This window comes from Varroa destructor, unplaced genomic scaffold, assembly GCF_002443255.2.
Source record: "Varroa destructor unplaced genomic scaffold, Vdes_3.0 BEIS01000001.1, whole genome shotgun sequence".
In the NCBI taxonomy this organism is placed as follows: Eukaryota; Metazoa; Arthropoda; class Arachnida; order Mesostigmata; family Varroidae; genus Varroa; species Varroa destructor.
Genome location: NW_019211454.1, coordinates 64575123 through 64590439, shown reverse-complemented (window position 1 = coordinate 64590439; position 15317 = coordinate 64575123).

Below are 15317 nucleotides of genomic sequence, written 5' to 3'. Positions count from 1 at the left end.
TCGTATAAAACAGTAAAGCTGGGACTGCTAGTATTACCATTCGATGGCTTCTGCGATGTCGTATCACCATTGGCACCGTCGGTCCATGGGAAATTGGAAGAATATCTATATATACATACTCCTTATAATATCTTAGAAATTGCGGGTTTATACACCATGGCCTGGTATCTGTTTTACCCTGTTTTCCCCGTATGTAAATATTTCAAGTTTTGCGTCCGATATTGCCTTTACTCATCTAGCCCACTATCACTTTATACGTTTTGTTCTGTACTTCAATCTTTATCGCCCATTAAAGCAGCTTGTCTATTGTTTCATTTAAATCTAGCTATTCGATATGGCCTCTATATAGGGTTAAAGAAACGCATAAAAGGCATCGCCGATGATACGATGAAACAAAATACACAATCATATGGATATGCAGAATTATTTATACGTGTGCATTTTTGCTCATATCAACAGCATAGCACGCGATACGCGTAGTACTATAGGAAAAATAACGACATTGTCTTATGCAGATATATTACCCCCACCCCATCGGTCGCCTTCTTTGGCGCCGGAAGCCACTTAGTGTCTTTTTTTGCCTAGACTTCAAACGGTCTGAGGTTGCTGTCACCAATGCTTTACTGTGTTGCTGTGAGTAACGGGCGGCGAAAGGCTACTGGCAGGCCAGTGCTGTACGATGAACTGCAAACGCCCTAAGAATCGCCATTTTTTGAACGTCGTCATCCACACGCATAAAATGTAAATTCTTGTTCCCGTTGACGTTCCTCCTCTCTTGGCCTGTTCTCGACCCAGTCCCCGTCTGCCGTCCTTAGCACGCGAAGTTACGCACTATCACACGCCATCCTGATACCTAATGGTGCTACTGCCACTACGAGAGCATAAGCATGGCTGAAACTATTGTTTACATTATATCGCTACTACCTTCTCTGTGGCTACCGGCTTCGAGTGAGGTCACAGGCAAAGCTAACGACGATTCATTGGTTCGCTGCTGGCCAAGTCGGCTGGCTCCGTGATACTGCGAGGTTAACTTCGCGTGGTACGGTGAAGGAATAGCCGAGCCGCCAGCTGATAGAGTCAGCCAACACTTGACACTCCGCTGAAAAGAGACAGGAAGAGAAGTAGTTTCGTGGATACTAGTTCGCTCCTGACGGTGCTGCCACCTCTACTGGTGCTGGGCTGGCATGACGCAATCATAAGCAAAAAAGGCAATGAAATAGGACAACAAGAAAGAAAGCAAAAAGCAGCGGCAGGAACAATGCGCCCCCCTTTTTTCATGCAACCATTCAAGTTCTGTGGCCCTTTGCTTTCGGATCCACGGTCTCTGTATTTCTCGCTTAGTCGCGGGCTGTGTGCGTGTGTGTCCCATCGCTAGGCCCTGTTGTTTTCGTATGCAAATCGCTTGTACGTTGTTCGCCGGTATATTCCGCTTGCTCGACGTTGTCATCCAGATGAGATAATCATACATCACTTCTCTCATTTATTCAACCATCCGCCTTTAAGCGGTCCGCCTGCCTTCATCATATCATTGCCATCACGAGGCGCCAAGAATCTTGGAAAGTGTCACTCTATTCAAATGCAGGAAGAAACCATTCTAACATGTCCCCACCCAGACACGCTCTCTTCATTCCTATTCTTGACCACCCGGCCCCGCGCGTAGACTCGCCCACCGAGCTTCATGTCATCGTAAATACCCATAGAAGTAGAGTATATATGCGCTTATGGTAAGCGAAGTCCAAAACAGTGCCAGTTAGCAGAGGAACAAATAAATGTACCATACTTATATGCAACCATCTGAGCTGTTGTTGTGTTTCGTTACGAAACGTATTAAATAAAAGAGCTGCCCATGAATGAAGATCTATTATTGAGGAGTGTTTGATACAATAGGAAGGTTCAAAGAATGAACGATCGCCGGAGACTTAGTATAAAATAGATAATACGTCTTAGAACTAAATATTATTTTGCTACAACATACAAAATGACATGAGATTTAGTAGTTAATAAGTTCGGAACGATTAAAAGTTAATTAAGTCAGCACATATGGTTTCGACACATCGCTGTGCATTGCTCTTTATAAGCACCTGCCAGGGGTTCCGGTTGCCATGGATGTTGTCAAGCGTAGATTATTCAAATTTCAAATGGTACCACACACTTCTAAGTTCTGAAGAGATCCTATCTCCTCATTTATTGCATCGCACCGTGGGACGGTCCTTATGGAGTCCGGCATAAGTGGTGTATAAGATGTATATATCGTATACGTATACTAAATTACTATGAAATTCTTACAGCTTGCGCAGGCGTCTAGCAGAAAGAAACGGGCAACGACGTTCACTTATTATCTTAAAAATAGAACGCACGCTCTGAACGTTATAATGCGCGTTAATAATAATAGAAATTTACATTACTGATCGCTACTACATCAAGCTAAGTATAAGATCCGAATGGAGTTTGCCTCTTTTTGCCTCAAACAACAATGTCAAGCGTCCCTATTGGTTTTCTTGGATACAGTCTAACCTATGTCAAACCAAAAACAATCCAAAAAACACTAACGTGAATGATACTGTCATTAAAAAAAAAACAATTATGAATTTCTCAATCGAATCCACTACTACAAATTCTGAACGGTTCTTTCCTCCTGTAAATTACACAAAGCATAACCTAACATTTATTTAATTTGATTTGTTTATTGCATAGTATGAAACGGCCCAATTTTTAATGTTCCCTGAGAATATATAATCAGATCATACAGAAGCAAACGGTCTTTTCATTACAGCAAGAAAATAAAAATCCGTATTATTGATATCGGAGGCAGTGATGCAATTGAAGCTGAGTATTTTCTACATCTTTAGGAATAACTAAAAGTTTGCTTGCCTAATGTGGTCAGTTCATATAAAGGGAACATCTGCAAAATCAATACAGCGCGATGCAACGGTAAAAAAAAAAGAAATGTCAAATGTTGACAATTTTCTATCAAATAATATACCATATAGCTAGCTAGCTAGCTAGCTGCAAGTCCTCCGTTCAATCAATTTTGCTTTTACTAATACGGAAAATATAGGGGCCTTGGAAAAGTAATATTAAGCTATTCTCGGCTTACTACAAGCTTGTTTACGTTAGAAGTCGAACGTAGGGTCGACATTGATGCACCATTTACCGCCTGTAAGGAGGAGGGGAAGCTATAAAAAAATAAGTATAGTAGCATCGCAAGCATTACCAATGTTACCCTTGCACAGAAGTACTTGTATAATCTGACGAGAAAATCATCAGATTATCCAAGTAGAGAAGATCGTAAAAGCGACTGTGTGCTTTACGATTTAAAGCCACCTGTAAAAAAAAACGCAGGTTAACCGAGCCTTTTACGTATTACGTAGAAAGGCTGGCGATTGATTGTTGGTACCTGGTGGAAAAGTGGTATATTGAATTTTATTGGCTTCATTCGTCGCGAGCTAACGGACCGACACCCTTGGGTAACATTTACCGCGACTGCGATCTCCACAACATAGCGGTACATACACTTCCCTCGTTGTCGTCTTTAGGGCACGCCAGAAATTTATTGGACTACTTGTGAACAGCCGTTCCTGATGCCATGCAAAGAAAGCCCACTTACAAGGTGATAAATAAATATTACGAACGGCTTCCATGACACCGTGTCAAAGCAGTGACATAGAACTTCAACGCTAACGAGTTACGGCGTTACCTTCGATGGCCTAATGATAAACACTGTGAAATCATGAATACACGAGCTTGCAATTTATAAACATTTATTACTCTGTCGTTTACGTGTCGCGTATCAAATGCATATCTATACTATCCTAGGAGAAAAAAATCCATACCCACTTCAGTACTAATTATTTAATAGTCTAACTACTATATCTAACAGAGGAACTGTGTGAACATTCCAGCTCTGCGTCCCGTAACCATCACTAGCTTCAAGTTCGTCGGACCAGTTATTCAACATAATACATAAGGTATAACTTAGTTAGTACAAAATCAAAGAGACGATCAGTACCATAATGGGTCACCCGACTGAGCTAGGAACGAGCAAGGCCTTGTATCGAATGAAAATAGCCGCCATTGTGAACACATTCCTCCACACTCCTCAAGTAGGCCCTCGAAACTTAATGGGCTCAGGCGTGATAGCCATGTCTGATAAATAGCTATCGATTGTAAACTTCTATAAATATATCGTAACATTACACGAGCTTAATTTTAGCGAGAATTAGCAGCTCTTGAGGATCTATCATGTTACTAACTTATTTTGCCAGGAAGATGAGCCAGCCTGCTGCAAGCTACTGAATAGTTGTAGTCAGTCCTGCAGATGTTACCATCCTATCCCCTGCTGCGACTGCTGGCACTGACGACCTATGAGATAAGACACTGTACTATATATACCCGTCATTGTCTGCAAGCAGCTATGTAATGCAGGACGTAGACTCCATTCAGCACACTTGCCGGTTCTTGCGTTCGCAGCACTGGACCATCGTTTCTTTTTTGTCTCCACCAACTAAAAGACGTCATTAAAATAATATTAGAATAGACAAATGAGGCGAAACGGCTAAGCCAGAGCCTGTATGCGACTTTCTATTCTATACTTTGGTACGGCAGTTGGTAGTTGATTATTAACTGAACGCGGGGAAGCGGCGCCGCACACCCAACTCCTGCTTACTTCCAGCTGTGTTGTCTTGATATATGAGAAAAGATTTTTCTTCATTCAAACGCGACTGACTTTCGTCATTGTTACTGTCGCCTATTAAGTGAGGCGCCACACTCATGTGGCAGTACGTCCCGATCTGGTCCTATAGAGTTTTTCCTACAGATAGGCCGGGTTTTTTATTCTTATACAACAAAACAGATATTGTGGTACTTGGAATGGCTGGATATTCTCTCACTTACTTGGTAATTACAAATGTGGAATTAGTTATCTTTCCAGTCATAGCTGATCTGAAATAATCCGAAAGTTTCATATCGTCAACCCTTGAGCCGTCGCAGAGGGAGCAACGGTTTTTTCTTTGTTTTTTTTCTAAATTTGACGCGCTATGTATTTATATACTCCAAATGTGTATATGCATATCTCTAATTTTGGGCGCCTGTTTCATAGGCGCTTTTACAATTTAACTTTCCAGGAAGCCACTCGAATGACGCCTAGAAGTTACGGTGCGTGTACGCGGTTTAGTGAATGAATGTCAGCCTTTGTTGTCTACTTATTTGGTGGTAGCCCTTCCACGTTCCAGCGGAGATGGTGCTTTACGGACGATTTTTGAGCGTATCGTCAACATAGCAAATATGAAGAGGTCGATGTGTTCGACAACGATTTTGTTCCTGACGGTATGTGCGCTTCATGCCACAGACTCATAAGCCTAGACTACGAGCGTATGGCTATTTATGTTTGCCGTTCGAGTTCGCAAGGGACACCGCGCCAATAACAAGCCTAAACAATGGTTTCTGAGTGGATAAAAAATGACCAAGTTTGTGGGTCAGGATAATATAAATGTATGATATCGAGCGATAGGTCCCTTTCATATAGCGTCGATCATGTAACTGCGTAACGCACAACCCACTGAACCTCCAGGATATCGAAAACAATACGCAATAAGTACCCACTATCGTCACATCAATAAGTTTGACCACATGAACTCAATTGCAGTCTAGAAGCGTATTTCGCACTAAAATTGGATAAACGAATCAGGATAGAACGCACGGATCTTCTCCTTACACGGCACGCGACCGCCCCTTTTCGATGCAAAATGCGATCGCATTTTACCACGTACTCGTTGTTTACTGTGGATGTAAGTACGTATATTTATAGTACTTTCGCAATCCTGATCTGTTGACATATTTTGATGTGGTTTCCTTAAGGCAGTTCCCGGACACTGATAAAATGGGCACAACGATACAGTCATGCAATAGAACATACATGATTACACCTTGAATAATAGGTACTCGCACCGTTAGATTGCATAGCCGTACTAGTAACTTCGTTGTCTAAAACAGACGATGCCCCCGTGGGTGTCCGCTTCGGTGGCTTGTCGTCCGCTGAAGTAGTGTATGGTATTACCACGCACAGTATTGCCCAATTAACAAAAATTACGATATCTTAATTCGGTTAGCGCGGACATTTGATGGCTTTATGTAGCCTATATACCATCTGGGGACATATTGTGTTTCGAGTTACACGTAACTGAGCTCTATAAAGGCGAACTTTAATCATACGGAGGCTATGTCGGCCATCTCTTCTGTACCAATTCTGATTCGGCGAAAGCTCAATATAGCTTATTTGTCGATAAGCTGGCTTCCTTTGTACCTTCGAGCAAACCCGCTGCGAAATTTCATCGATCGTATAATCAGTCATCTTGATTACTCAAACAATTTTAATCATATACGCCGATTAGCTCCGATAAAAGAATCATATACGCCTATAAAAGAATCAACTAGAGACTCTTCTATCGGTAAAAGCTGATCCAAGGAATTTCCATCATTGTATGAGAAAGCGCCTAAACCTGAAGAGCGTACCTGCTTTTCCTCTACCGACCGGTCGTGTTGGCCACTGAAAGTAGGCTATTTAAGATCATGCGTTCGATGCATGCTGATGATTAGAAGATTAGCATCACTGGGTGCAACTGGTAAAATTACTGATTTTTTTTTCACTGCTTTGGTTACTTTTTAAATTTTATAATATATTGGATATAGGATCTACTACCCAATTAGCAAGCGCCCGTTAATCTCAGGGTCCTGTTTTTCAGTAATGTTAACGATAGCTGACAAATGATCCAGAGCCATTGCCGCAACGTTGTTTAAGATTGCTCCGTTCGCCGGAGGTTTGTGCTTGTTAGGGTCAATTATTTATAGTAGTTTTTTATGCACTGTTCGAATAAATTAGTTCTTTTGATACGTTTGAGTACCTTGGCTGTACACGTTAGAGCTATTTGCCTTTTTTTACAACTGATGCACTGTCCCACGTAATTAAAAAAATGCTCTACTGAGAGAGAGAATTCGTTTCCTGTATACGTTGTTATCTGTTCTTTATTTTTTTACATTTCTTAGGTACAATAGAAGTCTACGGTACGACCTTCATCAACTAAATCTGTATTTCTATTCTGGCTAAGCGTACCCACAAAAAGGTTAATGTGGTATTGGAACTGAATTAAGACATCAAAACGTTTTAGCCTTTTTAGTTTTTTGTTTTTTTTTTAATTTTTTTACTTTTTTCTTACCAGAAGCGGTTAGCTTTGGGAGTGAACGGCACAGAGCTAACGAAACAAAAATGACTATTTCCAAATTCACTCTACTAAATACGATGGTATACAAAGACAATATAATATAATAGATATCTTGGATTTGGATTCGACGTATTTACGAAGTTTAGGGCTTACATTTTAGAAGTGGTCAAGGCGGCGTTCCGTACATGTAATCTTATAGGCAGAGCTATACGAAGGATAACAATAAGCACGTATATCAGACTACGCAAGGAGCACGTTGGTCCTGCATTCAAAAAAAGCTGGTTTCAAAAGTCAAAAGAGATTGATTCGCGAGAGAAAAATCATTGTAATATTTACATAGGTAATAACGACACTACTAATGATGGCTTCACATAGCCCCCGTCATACTACTGCTCTAAAACCTCGTTTTCGAAGTAACGTGATCTAGATTACATTCTATTATGATACGTGTTAGGTAAATCGCCATTACCGTTAAATATGAACAAATTGGTTCGCGATGGTGGATGGCGTAGATACGGAACGTGTCACTGATACCAGTTATCGACTAATGGAGGATAGCTAAGTATAACTGATTCCTCGTCTAACTGCTATTTTTCAGTTTGCACCAATCTTAACGTCAAGAACCATTCGTGACTTACTGCGGTTCACTTTACGTAAAACTATACGCCTTCAGTAGCACCCCCGTGCGCTAGATATTCATTTGATGATCATTTTATTATTAAGATAAATTAGTCAAGATGAGTCCATAACCTATAATATCGTCTACTTCGATCTATTCTATACTTGATTCATTTTTCATATGTTTCTTTTTTTTTATAAATGTTTATATTCGACACGCACAACCGGTGTTTGTGAATATCTCTGCGGAACGTGGGGTTGAAGGGACTGAATACATTTAATTGTAATGGGTAATATCTATCACGAAACTAGTGTATGCATTAAAGCAAGTAAAAATATATACTGAAGCTATCAATAATGGACAAAAGGGCCACCTGACTCTATAGAACAGCATTGTTAGGACCTAACGGCTTCACCTAATTGCCTCCGTTGAACAGCGAACAGTGTGTTAACTGGCGTTGGGTCTACTTTAAAAATACATTGCTGTAGAAGGCAGCGACTAGTCCATCGATGTTCAATCCAGTATAGATGATTAGCCCAGTTTTTTTGTCCTACAGTAAATACTGACTGACCCGTATCAACAGAATTCCTTGTCACTCGCCTGTGACGTCAAAGCAATAAAGAAGGACCCAACGTATTAGATCTCAGATGATGCCCTGCTACCTCACGTCATATAGCAGGTGCTGGATAGGAGCCCAAAACAGCTCGACGTTGGGCACAGCTGGTTTTATCATGTCTGACTATTATGCTACGAGCGGAGCGCATACATAGCCACGTTCCGCTTATATCGATGGGCTAACTGATAAGGTTCAACTGCACTCCGCTGCAATTTTAAGAAAAGTACGAAGATTCTCGGAAAGAGCACAAAGCTCAGTTTGATTCATCTCTATTTCGGCCATACTGAGGAGTCGTGACGTCTCGCCGATGTCTGAAGTGACGAATACGAATCTCGTCTGGCCAGTAATAATTGATGACTGTCATATCTGTTCCTAGTGATTGAATGTCCCGTCTCTGGATGGTTGGATGTCCTGTGGGTGAGTAATATCCAAAATGATCGAGCCCGACCATTGTAACTGTAGCTGATACTTAAACAACAGATCAACCTGCAAAATTAATATTTCAAACTAACTCATTAGTGCCATTAAGAATTACTGTGAAAAGTCTTCTGTCATCATGCAGTAGGAGTAACACTCTGGTGTTAAATATGAGTGTATCGTATGGCCATACAAGTAGCACCTAGTTCTCTTCAACATCGGAGAGAAACCATCAGACAGTATGTGTTAAGCACGATGTGAAAATATCACGTGGCCATAACACTTTACTAATTATCGATCCTGCTAGCAACAATATCTACAATAGATAGTGCATCAATCCGAAGACAGCTCATGCCGGAGGGGGTCGCATCTCCGTTGCGCTCTGACTCTGGCCGACCATCGGTTCGACACAATCGTCTGTCGTTTTGCTTGTTGCGGTCGAGTGCCGGTGTTCGGCCGTTTCTATTTCTACTGATCGATGTTTGCTCCCTTCAGCGATGTTTTGACAGGTGGACATTGGTTCTGTAGGAAGTTGTTAGTGATGCAGTAGCTAAATCGGACTCGTCGCGGTTTGTTCACTTGCCCTACTTTACCGTAGCTATGCGATATTTCTTATCGTCTGCTTCTTGCTACCAGCGAATAAGATTGTACTGTAGCTTTTAGTTGTTCAGTGTCTTGTCCTCTTGCAGATCTGCCAGAAAGTTGCAACAGCCGCCTATTCAGTTCTGCTAACACTATCCGCTCGAGGCAGGAAGGCCCATCCATGTGTATGTACGCTTGAGAGGATATATGTAAGCTTTCTGACGTCAGATTGACCTCTGCTCCGATCTGGCCTCTTGGGAATCGCCTGTAAGAGATCCATCGCAACTCGTAACAGCCAAGAAGAGACCGCTGAAAGGTGTTCTGGTTTCAGCAGAAACGCCAATCAAGATCCCTACTATATTTGTGGTGTTTTCGACGGGGAACAAAAGCCCAAGACTTGTCAAGCGTTACGAGAATGCGCATACATGCGGTTTCATTGTCAAAACAAAGACTATACAACCGTACGCTTGAAAGGAGAGTTAGGCTATTTAACAATACGAGCTATAATAGTCACACTAGTTAGGGTATTGTGCGTAAAAATAACAACCTGCTTATGTACGCTCGAAGCGCGATGGTGCTTAAGATACGTCGGGAGTGTACATGTATAGTTCGCTGCAAAAAGTTGACCGAACTGGTAGCAGCTATACGATGGTCGCTTAGATGTGTACATGTTTTGGCTACCCACCGATATCTATTTACTTCAACGGGACACAGATGCGACACACTGAACTCGAGGTTTCATATCTCAAGGTTATTGCATTTACGCAAACTCTCCCGAAAAGGCTTCTATAGAACGTCGACAGGACGAGTTTAAGTAAGATGTTTTAAGAAGTCCGCTGCAATCCGCTTAACATTTATAGACGACCCCGCGCCTACTTACGTATAGGCGAAATTTCCTCTTATGCCCTTTCTGTGTTCACTGCATTGACTTCTCACATTGAAGCTGCACCAAACGTTAAGGCCCAAAGACGAAAGCTAAAGCTTGTTCCTAATAAAGGTTCGGTTCGAGAACTAATAAACGACACATCCATCAAACTTGACACAGTAACAAAATGATGCAAGATGAAAGTTTCGCAACATGTTCTAGTTTTAAATCAACTTGCCTTCGTTCTTAACTTTCACAGGTAAAATATCGCACCACTTCAAAGTTGCATAATACTTAATAACTTGAAAACTGGATAATTTTGCAAAGACCGTTTTGATTTTGATCCTCGAGAGACTGGACTCTGCGTTCAACCCTAGAAAAAAAATAATGGGTAGAATGTTGCACGAACGACTCGATATCAATAGACAAAAGCATTACTTGCCCGTTTGTTCTCTGCCCGTGTCTCGTTCGGCTTTTCGTATTTGTTTTTTACGTTTGTCTTTTTTCTATTCTTTTCTTATATGTTGATATACGATAGCTTCCAATAAACTGAGAGTAATCGTATTGATTGCGTGTTTATATGGCATCGAGCTCCTAGACAGTAAAGTAACTCTAATTTTTGCCCCGTGTTTGTTTGATAAATACAACTTGCTTAGGTAGTCCTGCCTTCTAATCAACGAAATTTCACGTTCTATTCGTTGCGTACTTGACTGGCGTGAAGGCGCATCGATCCCCACACACTGCTCCTAGTATCTGTGTTATGGAAGTCTTCCATGTTGACACCACCCGCGTTTCTCCGACTCTGATTTATTTCCGTGTATACGATGCTTTAGAAGTCCGCTTCCTGTATCGTTCTGGCCGCAGTTGGCACAGATGCACTAATGAGACAGCGTCTATCTAAGTAGAGAACAGTTAGAAATGAGAAACTTAGCGTTAAGATGGCGTCGTCCACCGTTCAAAGCTGAACCAATTAGTGTAATTTTTCAGAGCCGATTTAAGTTCATTGAAGGGGCACTCTATAAGTAAAGCACTAACAGATGTTTGAAAAATTTAGGCGGATATCAAGAAGAGGAAACGTTGATAGACATGTCAGAAGCAGATTATACCGCAAATGTTGACATTCGATTCAGTTGTATGTACTCTGTTTAAAACCTATTTTTATAGCTTTATTATATGGTTGTCGTCGCTCTGAACGTTTACAAGGAATATATAGAGGAAATTGGTATTAGATTTAACTCTCTCCGAGCGGCTCTCACCACGCGTCCTAGCATAGGCAATGTCGTTTACGATGGACGGCGTAGATCCTATATTCTAATTTCTCTTCTGGTTTCGAGGTCTCCTATTTGCTATTAGGTGTAGAACTTGTTCTACTTCAGGCATTGGATGCCGATGAGTAGAGACCTTCCCCAAGAGAAAGCGGCAGTAAGTGCGAAAACCTATGACACTTCAGTCCACTTCTATAAAAGTATACACTTTATGCATAAAAATGAATTGGATTTAGCAAAAGTTGTACGAGTGAAAACTATTAAGCGGACTCGAACGATATCGGTCTGACCCGACAACGTACCAAAATAGCTATTGCAGCCCTCGACGCGGCTGTTGACTAGAAGTGCTTGTCTTAGCACGTCATAGGCAATGATGACGCTGACTGATTTGATACTGCCTGTTTGTGTATTCGTTAGTACTGTGTATTTATCTATAAGGAAGGGTTGAAGCTTTGTAGCGTACCACTACCAAAGCACAGCGCTTACAGCAGGGAATCGCATGAAATGGAAGCTTCAATTTTGGGGTCGGGTGGCTGGACCTTTTGTTCCTCCTTATTGTCTTGCGTAACCTTATCGCACGAGTCGAAATAGCGGATTAGGAATAGCAAGAACAGTTCCGGGCGGATGCTATTGAAGATCGAGTGGCTGGAATTCACATGGGCAGCACAAAGGGGAGAATGCGAGTTAGTTACGTTATCTTTTTTCTAAATTGGACACCTCTCTCCTTTGTAACAGCCATAGTCTCTTAAATGAAGAGATCTTGTGTATGTATCTATGCCACCGGGTTACTCCCTCCAGTTGATACCAGCCCCTCGACTCGGTTAAGTACACAAAGTAAAAGACGGACCTAAGTGTCGAAAAAAATAAGCGATTCTCCTCTTCCTGTACTAATCGTCGATCACTTTCATGTGAATACTCTATTTGCTGGATACCATTTCAATAGTGGGGCAGCTACCTAAGAACGGTGTATATTAGAGGATCATCTTGATAATACTTCAAGCTGTTTCGCCAGTTAAAACATTTCGATTAGGCTGATAAATTGTTCAGTGCTAATTGGCGCTCTTAATAGTACCAGGAAAAAGATTCGAATATTTTAGACGTACTGATCTCAGATCACTACATTCTTTGGCTTGTTCAAAATCCTACATTTCTTGATTATTTAGAGAACGTTGAACTAAGGACAGATAGATCTGTGTATTAGTATATATTTGATTCGAGAACAATCCAGAACCCTGGACAGAGTGCGATGCATGGCCGAAGAGATTTCAGCGTGCGTCTTTAGCTTCTACGCTATTGCTGCTTCTTCACTTTCTACCACTTATAAATGGAGTTCTCATCAAGGTTTCAGTTTGTGCCAATGGAACCTATGCAATCTCTGTACTATTGGATAACCTTAACAACCCTTAATTAAAATAAGCTATGCAGTTTACTTTGTAGGTAGTTTATAATAACATACCGTTTTAAAAATACTTAGCAAGGACTAGATGTCTTTTAAATATTTCATTTATCCTGCACAAGAAAGGGAGCCACGAACCCTGCGTAACCCTGCTTTTAAACATTTACACCTGCTTTAACAAGAATTTTATTTTAAAAACTAGGCATTTTCGACACTACTCCAACCGCTTTCGCATTTAGGGGACGCCGGCTGTCTCCACCAGAAAAAAGAGCTCTATTCGACAGGCCCGCTTTGGCGAAATCCCTTTGTGAATATTACCATTACATATAAATTAGATGTTTACTATTGCTGATAACCAGTTCAACGTGTATGAATCTGAAGTACTGCGAACTCCCCAGTACCTCCTTACATGCGCTTACTTTTCTTATTTCGGTTTCAAGAAAAAAAACAAGCCTACGACGCAATGAAATGGACTATTTCAAGGTGGCTCTATGCAAAATGAATACGCGGATAAAGTATACTCAAACTGTAGCCCCATTTCCGGACAAGTCAATTAAACACGATTCTTTTTGAATTCACTTGTTTGTATTACACACAAAGTATAAAGCTAATCAATAGGTCGTAGCACTTCATCTAAAAACAGTGTCAAATCAAGTGAAGTCGATCGTTGACGTCAAAGAAATCGTAGAAGCACACTTCCGTTTTTGTGCACAATGAAGCATTTGCATAGTGTGTCTCAAAAAAGCTGCCTTAGCTGATCCAGACAAATTAAGTACATAAAATATAAATAGTATAAAATGTAGCATAGTTTCAAAGTCATCAATTTTGTGCCAACCTAAGACGCAATAGTGTTTTTAATATATAAACTTTGTGCTAACAATTATACTAACAATAAATTTGACATCCTTGCGTGCCACTACACTTCGGGCCTAATACTTGTGCGAGCTTGGCCTTTCATAAAACAAGTAGCGGCCAGCTTTTTTCTGCCGTTCCTTCAGACTTCAAAGCTCAACAGGGAAACTTGTTCTCTGTCGAAAGTTTCAGACCTAAGCATGGTAATGCCGTTCCTCAAAGTAGATGTTCTGCATCAAATTCAGATTATTTTTTCTGCCAGAAGGTAAATGCTTACATTACAATATCCTTCCTACGCGCTGCACCTCATTCTGCACAAGATGCTTCACTATTGAAGAGTAGCGTCAACGGCAACAACAGCATAACGTGGAAGAGTCAGCCACCCGACTAGAGAACAGCTATGCCCACTCAACCAGCCAGTGATCCAGCAGCGGGTGGTGATTGCTTTCCCGGTATTTTTTCCTCCGGCTTGTTACTCTTGGCTATCAGTACACATTGGATGGCATCCGTTGCCCACGGGGACTGGTGAAAGAGAGATTGGAAGGACAACGCTTCAGGACGAGAAGCAGAAGCAGTAGCAGGAGGGGTTCTGCCAGGATCTGTACGTGTTTATACGCCATTTCACCCCTCAGTGAGAGAGGAGGAGAAGCTGGGGCAAACGGAGGAGACGGGCATTCCTCTAAGGGACGCTGAATATGGAGCTTCTCGTGAGAGCTGCCACAGGGGAGCTCTCAGTTGCCTAGCAGACAACAGCCCGCTGGCGTGCACATACTGAACCTCAACGAGATCAGCGATGGAAGCGGTAGCAACGCAACGATTCCGATGGCAAAGCCATGATAACGCCGATAGCAACGGCAACCGGGCCTTTGCTAGTAGCGTATCATCACTCTGTGACGTCGACGGCAGCGGCACTAACAGTCACTGTAGAGGCCATGCGGCGGGTAGCACCGGCTTATCTTTCAGAAACCCGCCACTACATTCCTCTCAAGCCCTAACTATTACGCACGTGGAACAAAGCCCGCTCATACCAAGCAAGCTACCAACGAGAGAATTCGAGAAATTACCATTGCTTCTATGAAAATTTGCTCACTGTGAATTGCATCCGTAATATCTGCATCTACGTAGCTTTTAGCTCCCAAGCGCTACTTAGCGATATGGTCGTGACATGGCGTATAGGTGGAGAGCGAGATTAATATATTGATTCCAACCGTAGTTATTATCGTCTAACATGATTGTCAACAGTCAATGAAGTGCTAAACTAGAAAACGCTATAGGTTGAAGGTTAAATTGCGAATGTTAAGAACAGTACACAAGTTCTTTGCCTTGAAAAAAGGTTTTTCCAGCTCAGAGACCCATCAGAAAAAGGATGGAACACAGTTGAATCGACCAAATCCATGATTATTTTAATTTCCTGAGTTTTTGTTAGTTAGCTTGCCCACGTGCACCACGTGATTGACCTTCAGCACGACACAAACTCATCTCTTTGAA